Raw genomic sequence first — 11,853 nt, 5'->3', positions numbered from 1 at the left:
ACACATTTTCATTAACCCTTTGACTGTCGCAAGCCCTTTTCTGAAGCTGTCATTCTGTCACAAAATTTTTGGAAAAAAAATTATTTTTTCTTATGAAATGATAGAGAATCTTTTCCCGATGGTAATGACACCAAAAGTATGAAATTTGGTCGAAAACTCACGGAATTCCACTCCCGCGAAGTTAGCGGTCTCGGTGACATTACACATTTGTGATTTCGACGACTTTGAGCCCTGTTTTTGCCCAATTCCGTTGTTCCAGTTGACCAAACTCATAGCTATTTCTTTAGAACTTCATTTTTTCTATCAGTTGAGTACAAGAAACCGCCCATTTACCGATTTGAACTACCCAATAAAGTGGTCAGAAATTGGTAATTTGGCCAATTTCACACAAATTAAAAAAGATGCCAATTTCAAAATAGGGTCCAGAATAAACAATGTAGACATTCTCAGCACTAAAATAACATATCCTCTGTTCATTAGTCACATCTCTAGGTCCCTCTTATATTACTATTGCTTTCTATTTTGACTTTTCATTCATACAAAAAATACAAAATTTACTGTTACGCAGACTACTGCATTATTGTAAAAATGGTATAAATAATATCAGTGCACTAGTAAAAGAATATTAGACTCCCCAGTTGACGTGTGGTGTGATTTGCTTACTCCTGAACATTGGTAAAAATTGAACATTTCCGCTACTTTGAGCTCAATTTCAAGGTCGTTTTCATCGTGAAACTAATCAAATTCATCTCTATTTCTGTAATATGTTTTCCATTTTATCATGTGAGACCATGAAAGCAAGAATACAACGATAAATACTATATGAAAATACACCTTAAAGTCGGCGTTTTAATTAAAAAAAAAAAAAAGTTTTTTTTTTCTCATTACGCACTGCGTGCTGCAGGATTTTTTTTTATGTGGTGCACACTGACCACACAGACCTATTCTCTCACATGTAGGCCTACCAGCTTTCTCCTGCTTGATTTGAAGCCGCTAGAATTTACGCGTATAAATACGTCTGAAACAGTGGCGTGTAAGACGTATATATACGACCGAAACAGTCAAAGGGTTAATCCATCTATGATATTTTTTCAAAATTATATAATAAACAATCTACATAACATATAAACCTGATAAATACACCCCATGGTAGAATAAATTAACATTAATATGAGATGTGGTAGCCAGGCGACTCGTAGGAGTGACGGCAAGAATAACGTTTTCTCTAGTCCATCAGAAAATATGTGTACACTATAATATTACTGGGGGTAACTGTAGAAACTTATTCCTTTCGTATACCCTCACTCATTTCTTCTAAAAATGGTGTAACATGAGAATGGGAGTGTTGCTCTATTTATTCTATTGTATCAATGTGGAGACAACTTGTACACAATGTAAAGTCTTTGTATTATGGTATAATACAAATGTATGAACCCCAGTGGAAATAAGTCACTGACTTTTTTTTGGTTATCCCAGGTTCTCTACACACATGCTGCTATGTATGATAATCCATGCAACTGTATTTGTGTATACCTGAATAAACTTACTTACTGAACCAAAACCAGACACAATCGCCTGGCTTGTTCACATAACTCTGCGTCTGTCTCCCCCCTCGTTCTCTCTCTCTCTCTCTCTCTCTTTCTCTCTCTCTCTCTCTCTCTCTCTCTCTCTCTCTCTCTCTCTCTCTCTCTCTCTCTCGTTCTCTCTCTCTCTCTCTCTCTCTCTCTCTCTCTCTCTCTCTCTCTCTCTCTCTCTCTCTCTCTCTCTCTCGTTCTCTCTCTCTCTCTCTCTCTCTCTCGTTCTCTCCCATTCTCTCTCTCTCTCTCCCATTCTCTCTCTCTCTCTCCCATTCTCTCTCTCTCTCTCTCCCATTCTCTCTCTCTCTCTCCCATTCTCTCTCTCTCTCTCCCATTCTCTCTCTCTCTCTCCCATTCTCTCTCTCTCTCCCATTCTCTCTCTCTCTCCCATTCTCTCTCTCTCTCTCATTCTCTCTCTCTCTCTCGTTCTCTCTCTCTCCCGTTCTCTCTCTCTCTCTCGTTCTCTCTCTCTCCCCCGTTCTCTCTCTCGTTCTCTCTCTCTCTCGTTCTCTCTCTCTCTCGTTCTCTCTCTCTCTCGTTCTCTCTCTCTCGTTCTTTCTCGTTCTCTCTCGTTCTCTCTCGTTCTCTCTCGTTCTCTCTCGTTCTCTCTCTCTCTCTCGTTCTCTCTCTCTCTCTCGTTCTCTCTCTCTCTCTCGTTCTCTCTCTCTCCCGTTCTCTCTCTCTCTCGTTCTCTCTCTCTCCCCCGTTCTCTCTCTCTCTCTCTCGTTCTCTCTCTCTCTCTCTCTCGTTCTCTCTCTCTCTCGTTCTCTCTCTCTCTCGTTCTCTCTCTCTCTCGTTCTCTCTCTCTCTCGTTCTCTCTCTCTCTCTCTCTCTCTCTCTCTCGTTCTCTCTCTCTCTCGTTCTCTCTCTCTCTCGTTCTCTCTCTCTCTCGTTCTCTCTCTCTCTCTCGTTCTCTCTCTCTCTCGTTCTCTCTCTCTCTCGTTCTCTCTCTCTCGTTCTCTCTCTCTCTCGTTCTCTCTCTCTCTCGTTCTCTCTCTCTCTCGTTCTCTCTCTCTCGTTCTCTCTCTCTCGTTCTCTCTCGTTCTCTCTCTCTCGTTCTCTCTCTCTCGTTCTCTCTCTCTCTCGTTCTCTCTCTCTCTCGTTCTCTCTCTCTCTCGTTCTCTCTCTCTCGTTCTCTCTCTCTCGTTCTCTCTCTCTCGTTCTCTCTCTCTCGTTCTCTCTCTCTCGTTCTCTCTCTCTCGTTCTCTCTCTCTCGTTCTCTCTCTCTCGTTCTCTCTCTCTCGTTCTCTCTCTCTCGTTCTCTCTCTCTCGTTCTCTCTCTCTAGTTCTCTCTCTCGTTCTCTCTCTCTCTCTCGTTCTCTCTCTCTCTCTCGTTCTCTCTCTCTCGTTCTCTCTCTCTCGTTTTCTCTCTCTCTCTCTCGTTTTCTCTCTCTCTCTCTCGTTTTCTCTCTCTCTCTCTCTCTCTCTCTCTCTCGTTCTCTCTCTCGTTCTCTCGCTCTCTCGCTCTCTCGCTCGCTCGCTCTCTCTCTCTCGCTCTCTCTTTTATTCATTTTATCTTATTTACTCACCTCTGACCCTACATTAAGACTACAAATATTTTAAGGTAAGTAATGAGTGAACTGTATATGCATTTTATCACTCTTGGACACTTTAAATGTAATACATTATGTGTGGGTGGGGTGGCCTGGTATGGTAGGTATGGTAGCCTGGCTGGCTACCATACCTATCATACCTGATTTCTTACAAAAATACTACTTACCTCACCTTACATTAAGACTACAAATATTTTAAGGTAAGTAATGAGTGTACTGTATGTGTATTTTACTTTTTTATTGTTTTTTTATGCCTAGTTCTATTGCTCACTTAACCCTTTCAGGGTCCGTCCTGTAGCTCTACGGCTTTACGTTCTGGGTCCAAACCGTAGATCAACGCCATAATTCTAGCGGCGCCAAATTTAGCACGAGAAGGCTGGTAGGCCTACATCTGAGAGAATGGGTCTGGGTGGTCAGTGTGTACACCATAGAAAAAATCTGGACGCCCGCATGGCATTGTGGGAACGCCGGCAAAGTAGCTTTGTTCATAGTGCCTGGCGGCAAGGAAGCTCTCACTCCCCACTCACTCTCCGGGCGAATTCTGACTCTCCTCTTCACAACTTACAGTTCTAAGACTGATGGAAGTGGAGCGGAAGATGAATTCCATGGTTTTGAACCATATGGTACCATTGTGCCATATGGTACAATGGTACCATATGGTACAATGGTGCCATGTCATACAATGGTATCATATGGTACAATGGTATCATATGGCACAATGGTACCATATGGTACAATGTACCATATAGTACATTGTACCATATGGTACATTATACCATATGGTACAGGGTACAGGGACTCTAATGGAAATAAGTGTGACTTTTTTGGGTTATCCTAGGTTCTCCAAACATATGCTGCTAAGTATGATATGCTATGTAACTTTATTTGTGTATAACTAAATAAACTTACTTATGATGCCACATGCACTTGAGTAAGTTTATTCAGGTGTACAGAAATACAATTACGTAGATTATCATACATAGCAGCTTACGTATAAAATCCTAGGATAACCCAAAAAAGTCAGGGTGACTTATTTCCATAGTTATCCCTGTATCTGTACCATATGGTGTCCTGTACTGTATGGTACCCTGTACCATATGGTAACCCTGTACCATATGGTAACCCTGTACCATATGGTACCCTGCACCATATGTTATCCTGTACTGCATGGTACCCTATACCATATAGTACAGTGTACCATATGGTACCCTGTAACATATGATACCGTGTACCATATGGTCAATAGGTGTTGGTGGCACGAGACACCAGCCAAGACTGAGTGAGTGGTGACACAAGCTAGCTACTGACTCCACAGTTTCCCAGACAAAGTGCTTTGTCATCCACCTCAAGGAACACGTCAGGTTCCTGTACACTTGTAAATATATAATAGAACATTACTAATATACAACATTTTTGCATATTTTTGTTGTAAACAATTATTGTAAACAAAATAATGAAAATATTAGTGTTTATTGTGTTGAATACAACAGTACCATATGGTACAATGAACGATATGGTATCATTGTACTGTATGGTACAATGTACCATATGGTACCATTGCATCATATGGTACCATATGGTACTATTACACCATATGGTACCATTGTATCATATGGTACCATTGTACCAAATGGTGCCATTGTACTATATGGTACCATTGTATCATATGGTACCATTGTATCATGTGCCATTGTGCCATATTGTACCATATGGTACCATTGTATCATATGGTGCCACTGTACCATATGGTACAATTGCACCCTATGGCACCATTGTACCATATGATACCGTTGTATTCAACACAATAACCGCACTAATGTTTTCATCATTTTGTTTACAATAAACTTGTAAACAAGTTTTGTAAGCAATATAATAAACAAATTAGTGCAGTTATTGTATTGAATACAATGAGTGTACACTTATACAATATACATTATACTGGTCTCACAGGCCACAAATGTTATTAGAAAAAGAAAAAAAAATAGAAAAGAAAAGAAAAAAATATAAAAAATGCAAAATAAAAAAATGGGATTTTGCGGAAGTCACTGATGTTGCCGCCACCTGGTCATTTTGGGTCAACTTCCCGCCGCTGTATCTCAGTAAGTACTGATCAGAAATTTTTGTTTTTTGTCTTATTACCTTCACAAAAATATACTCTTTAATTCTGAAATTTTTTTTTTTTTTTTTTTTTTCAAAATTTCTTGGACACTGGAGCACCACTTCAGATTTTGGCCTTGGACCCTGAAGGGGTTAATATATGTTAGTGTAAACGTGTTATCTAGTATTTATATGCATTTATATGTGGAAAAAAAAAGGCATTCCACTTAACAGCTACTTCCGCTTTATGGTGGTAGCCTGGAACCTGCCGTATAAGTGGGACCGTACTATATTCACATTTGACTCGAGATATTTTCAATTTACAATGGGCTCTTCAGAACGTAACCCCATTGTAAGTCGAGGAGCAGTTATGATTGTGCCTCAAATATATATTTCCACTCTATGATATATAACATTTTGAGATAGGATTGTAAAACAAGTGAATGCTAGGGTATTAGGGCCAAGGTGTGGGAGTAAAAAAATGAAGAGTAACAAAGTGGGAGTTGTCAGTGACAGTTGCTTTTTGCTGATGACACCGCATTTTCTGAGAGATTCTGAAGAGAAGATGCGAAGGTTAGTGAACAAATTTGGGAGAGGATGTAAAAAGAAAACAATGAAGAACAAAAAAGCACACTACTGTGACTGGAGCAACTACACAAATAACCTGCACATGGGAGAGAGGAGTTTACAATGTTTCGGTCCTATTTGGAACATTTACAAAGTCACACTAAAAGAAAAGAGTGAGGAAGCCAGTATATATAGGCAAGTGGGAAAAAGGATGGAATAAGAGAGGAAGAAGAGGAAGTAGTGGTAGGTAGGTAACGGAAGTTGTAGAAGAAAGAGTGGTAGAAAGTAGGGAGAGTAGTTTAGTGGCAAAGAAGAGAAAATGGGGAGTGAAGGGACACAAAATGACCTGAAGTCACTTGTTCTCAGTGAATAGCATTTGGTGCACCACTTTCTATTCCCTCAGTTCAAGTGCTTAAGATCCTCATGCAGTACCTCTGGATATATTCCAGGTGGGAGTCGGTAACGCAGGTGGTGGCTGAGAGCTTTGGTGATCAGTCAGCCTACGGCTAAAGCTGCACAACCTGCCGTGCGCAGAGCCTTATTTTTTAATTTAGTTTTTACGGGCTTTTATACGAGTGAGCGAGACTCACTCTAGTTCTGTGTGTGGCCCAACCCTACGTCTGTTGAGTGGTCCTTGTATGGTGATGGCGGCTGTTGGTAATGGAGCTCCATTTCGATGTCTTGAGTGTAGTATGGTTTGTAGAACCAAGAGTGGGTTGTCCATCCATAAGAGGAGCATCCTGACGAATATCATAGGGATGTGGAGGGGGCGGTTGCCCATGTAAAGACCAGATGGTCTAAGGAGGAGTATGTGTTGGCTATGGCTGAGGTGAAGATCCTGAGAGAGGCCAGGAATATCGGTCAAGGTGTCCCTGTTGGGATGAACCTGATGTTGGCAGAAGTCCATACCAAGAGATCGGTGGAAGTAATCAAGGGTCACCGGAAGGTGGCGTCATACATAGCCTTAGTGGATAGATTAATTGCTAAGTTGTTGTTGGTGGTGGTGGTGGTTTTCAAAGGATACAAGATGTTCCTCACCAGGAGGCTGAGAATGAAATTGGGGGTAGGGGAGGGGCAGTTTGGAATTGAGATCTCCCACAATTTATGTATTCCAACAGTACATGCACTAACACAGCACCTACTTGATACATTGAACACATGTGCATATGCGAACACATCTCAGAAACTACAGAACATGTTACATTTTGTTACTTTATGTGTGGAGAAAACGAGGGATAGGTTTGGGGAGTTTGGTTTTAATAATGACTGTGTTGCCTCTGTCTGGAATGTATTGGATGAAATGGCACTAATTATGGTTACTTGTGTTACTAAAAATGAAAGAGAAGGAAACCAAGGAAGAAATGTCTCCCAGTATAACAACAATAAGGGAGGAAGAAGAGCTAGGAAGAGACAAGTTTATAGAGATCTGCAGAAGCTGTATAACAAGGATAGGTCCAAGTGTGCAAAGATGGTATTGGAAGGAAGATGGCAGCACTTCAGTAGCCCTGAACAGCAAGCTGTACCTAAAGAGCAATTACAGGAGTTTTGGTTGAATTTGTTTGCTTGACCATCTGATGAGGATGCAAGACTGAGGCGGATGCTTGTTGAAGATCGTCTATGGCAGTTACAGTTACCTGTAGAGGTGGAGGAGTTTAAGAAAGCGGCAGCTGCATCCAATGGCAGTTCTGTGCCAGGTCCTGATGGATGGATGCTTAAAGATCTGAAAATGCTTCCAGAGCAGTTCTGGGTTGATTTGTTTAACATTTGGTTGTATATTGGATATTTGCCGAAAGTGTTTAGGAAGGCCAGAACTGTTTTGCTGCCTAAGGTGGATCGTCCTGACCAACCAGGTCAGTACAGACCCATCACTATATCTAGTATTATTGTGAGAGCGTTTCATAAAATATTAGTAGCAAGGTGCGTCAATTGGGTTCCCCTACATATGGCGCAAAGAGCGCTCCTACCCACGGATGGCCTGGCCCAGAATGTTCTGTTGGATGCAATAATTAGCGAGAGTAAAGCCAAGATTAAACCGCTATATATATGTACTAGATTTTTAGATGTGAAGAAGGCCTATGACTCGGTGAACCATCCTTCTGTTAGAAGGGCAGTACTAGTACATAATGTCCCTCCTTTAGTGATTAATTATATTTTGTCAACTTATGCTGATGCATCTATGAAGGTTATGGGAAAGGGAGTGTGTGTAGGGGGGTGAAGCAAGGGGACCCCCTCTCATGCATTCTCTTTAATATAGTAATGAATGAAGCATTGTTGGCTTTAAATGAACGAATTGGATGGCCAATAGCTGAAGCAGAGTCAGAATACCTTGAGGACGTTGGACAAATTGATCAGGCAAATGGTGAAGAAATGGCTCAAGTTTCCTAACGATACGTCAATTGGTGTTCATTATGCATCAACTGCTGTGGGGGGTCTAGGGTGTATTTGCTTGTCAACAAGAGTTCCGATACTGTGGAGGAACAGGCTTGATGCATTCCACATTTCTGAAGATTGCGTAATACAGAACCTGGCTTTACATCTGAACACCCTTAAGGCATTAAAGTTTGTTGGACAAAGCAAAGTGAGGAATGTGGTTGTAACGACCAGGCGGCAGGAGCTTAAAGAATGGACCAATGTTTTGGTTGGTTTGTTAGATGGTGTGGGACTGAAAGAACATCATTTCGTCCCACATGTCCATAGATGGATGACGAATGGAACGAGCCTCATGAAGGGGGCCATATATATTGATGCTTTGAAGATTAAACATAACTTGATGCCAACAAAAACAAGGCATGCAAGAGGATGAAGACTAGTAAATGCGACCTGTGAAGGTTGTGATCAACACGAGTCCCTGGGACACCTCCTGCAGGTATGTCTAAGACTCCATGGGCAACGGGTCCGATGACATGATAATATTGTGGATGCCATCGCCGCAGACTGTGTGGTAAAGAAACATGCTGTGGCTAGAGTTGCAGATACCAACAGTACTTGGAACACATAAGCCTGACTTGCTGATTTGTGATTTGGAAAACAGAAAGGCTTTCATGATTGATGTGAAGATTGCGAGCGACTAACATCGCATCCATGGTGGATCAGTATCGATGGAAGGCCGAGTACTATGATACTGGCCAGATCAGAAGTTGGGCTGCTAGTTGGGCGACCCAGCAGCTTCATCTCTACAATACACCACAAGACAATGCTGAGTCACCGCTGACTATCATCGACATACAGCCCATTGACCCTAAAGAGGTTGTCCTTGGAACAGTGATAATTACCTGGAGAGGTGCAATGTTCCCGCAATCATACAAGATACTCAACAAGGAACTTCATATACCAACATCTAAGGTTGAGTTGCATGTTGTGAAGGCCCTAGAAGGCTCGATAGTGCAGTGGAGAATGCATACCCAGTGGGGTGGCTTCAGGGCTGCATAATCACTGGTAAATAATTGTCAAGATCTGACTTATGAGGAAGGACTTCTCAGCAGAAAATGGGCGAGAAGCAGCCAAGAGGTCAGCCATCCCTACAGGCAAATTTTGGGCCTGTACACAACATCATGGCAAAAAGAAAAAAAAAAAGAAAAAAAAAAAGAAAAGCAATAGCATAGGAATGCAGGGGGGTGAGGACTAAAAAGAGAAGAGCTAAGGGCCTGCAAGGCACAGGACCAAAATGCAGTGGGACAACAGACTAACAGAACACAGATGACTGAAGAAAAGAAAATAACGAAAGAAAAAGGAAAAAGTAGGAAAGGTTGCCTCACTCTTTTTCTGTTAGTGTGACTTTGTAAATGGTCCATCATAAGCTCCTCTTTCCTATGTGAAGGTTATTTGTATATTATTCCAGTCACAGTGTTGCGCCCTTTTGTTCTTCATTGTCTTCTTTTACATCCCCTCCCAAATTCATCAACTAGTCTTCGAATCTTCATTTCAGAATCTCCCAAATGCACAGTGTCATCAACAAAAAGCAACTGTGACAACTTCCACTTTGTGTTAGACTCTTCATTTAATCCCACACCTTGTCCCTAATACCTTAGAATATACTAACTACCTCACTCTTTCCTGTTAGTGTGATTTTGTAAATGGTCCAAGTCAGACTGAAATGTCATCGTAAGCTTCTGTCTCTCTCCTATGTGTGGGTTATTGTGTAAATAAGACAATTATAAGTGAACACAGGAAATAGCATGATGATGTAACAAAAAATCTCGTCAATGAATGATTGGAGAGAGGGATTATGGAGGAAGTTAATACGTCGAGATATCCAGAGCGAACATGTCAGCAGATCGTTCTACAAAACACAAGGTGAACTTTAGATTTGACGAGGGAAAAAGGTGGTGCACTGAGGTATCTATGGAGACAAAGAACTTTATCCATGAAAAACTGAGACACTTACGCAACTTATGGACTGAACACACTGATTCCAGGCTGAGGGACTGATTACCTCAAATTCCTCCTCTCCTTATACCTTCCTGCTTTGTATTGGACTGATGAAGCCACTGTGTGGCAAAACGTTTCATCAATAAAGATTCCCATATGTTGCATAAGTGTCTCAATTCTTCAACTTGTAGATTTTCAAAACCATTCATCATAACTTTATCCATGGAAGCCAAAATGGGAAAAATGTACCAGAGTATAGTGGTAACAACACTATTATATGGGTGTGAAAATTGGGTTTTAAACACTGTAGCCAGGAAGGGGCTGGAGGCAGTGGAAATGTCGCGTTTGAGAACAATGCACAGTGTGAACATTACGTACAGAATTTGGAGTGCAGAAATTAGAAAGTGATGTGGGGGTGACCAAGAATATAACTCAGAGAGCTGAGGAGGGTTTTTGAGATGATCTGGGCATGTCAAGAGGATAGAGACAGATAGGATTACAAAGTTGGTGTATAAATCCTGGGTGGAAGGCAGGAGGGGTAGAGATCATCCTTGGAATGGCTGGAGAGAGGTGGTGGGGGTAAAGGGTTTGAGTTTTATGGTCTTGAACATTCAGAAGGCTTGTGAAACTGTATTACAAAGGAATGGAAATGTGATTTTTAATGTACAGGAAGGTCCCATGTATACAGCTCCTTCATTTTGATGTTCCAAGTTTTTATTAGCTTTCAACTGAACCACTGTTCATTATGTTCAATGCTTTTATGACTTTTCTGCCATTACAGCATTTTTTGTACAACAGTTGCATAAGGGAAGGGTGACTGGCACAGTATTTTAAGGTAAGTATTGTACGTACTGTGCATTGCACTTATTTCACTTTATTTTTTTCCATGCCTAGCTGCATGAGTACTTAATATATGATAGTGTAAACATATTACCAGTGTTTTAGGCATATTTAACCCCTTGACTGTCGCAACCCCCAATCCTGAAGTGTCTCCTGGTGTTGCAAAATTAAAAAAAAAAAAAAATATTATTTTTTCTTATGAAATGATAGAGAATCATTTCCCGATTATAATGACACCAAAAACACGATATTTGATGGAAAACTGATGGAATTACGCTCTCGCGAAGTTGGCGACCTTGGCGATATTCATAAATGGGCAATTTCGTCCACTTTGAGCCCCATTTTCGGCTAATTCCATTATTCCAGTCGACCAAACTCATAACTATTTTTTTAGAAATCCATTTTTTCTATCGATTGAGTACAAGAAACTGCCCATTTACAGATTTCAACTACCCAATAACATGGTCAGAAATTTGCAATTTGGCCAATTTCACAAAAATTCAAAAATATGACAATTTCAAAATAAGGTCCAGAATGAACAATGCAGATATTCCTGGCTCTAAAATAACATTTTCTTTGTTCATCAGTCACGTCTCCAAGCCCCTCTGATATTACTCTTGCTTTCTATTTTGAATTTTTATTCAAACAAAAAATAGAAGATTTACTGTTATGCAGACTACTGCAATACTGTTATAATTGTACAGATAATGTCAACCCATTCATGACTGCATATTAGAATGGCTAGTTGGACATTTAATGGACAATGGCATCATTTGTTTACTTTTGAACATTGGCAAAAATCAAACATTTCCCCTACTTTGAGCTCCATTTCCAGGTACTTTTTATAGTAT

General features: G+C 40.8%; 1 protein-coding gene across 6 annotated transcripts in view; it reads right to left on the bottom strand.

The window, feature by feature from the left end:
- Positions 1-11,853, bottom strand: part of LOC128697051 (sulfhydryl oxidase 2) — a 69,219-nt gene that overhangs the window by 26,529 nt on the left and 30,837 nt on the right. The window lies entirely within an intron of this gene.

The sequence above is a fragment of the Cherax quadricarinatus genome, chromosome 49 (assembly GCF_038502225.1).
Source record: "Cherax quadricarinatus isolate ZL_2023a chromosome 49, ASM3850222v1, whole genome shotgun sequence".
NCBI lineage: Eukaryota > Metazoa > Arthropoda > Malacostraca > Decapoda > Parastacidae > Cherax > Cherax quadricarinatus.
The sequence above is the reverse complement of the archived record's forward strand: the minus strand, read 5'-3'. Positions and strand labels throughout refer to the sequence as shown.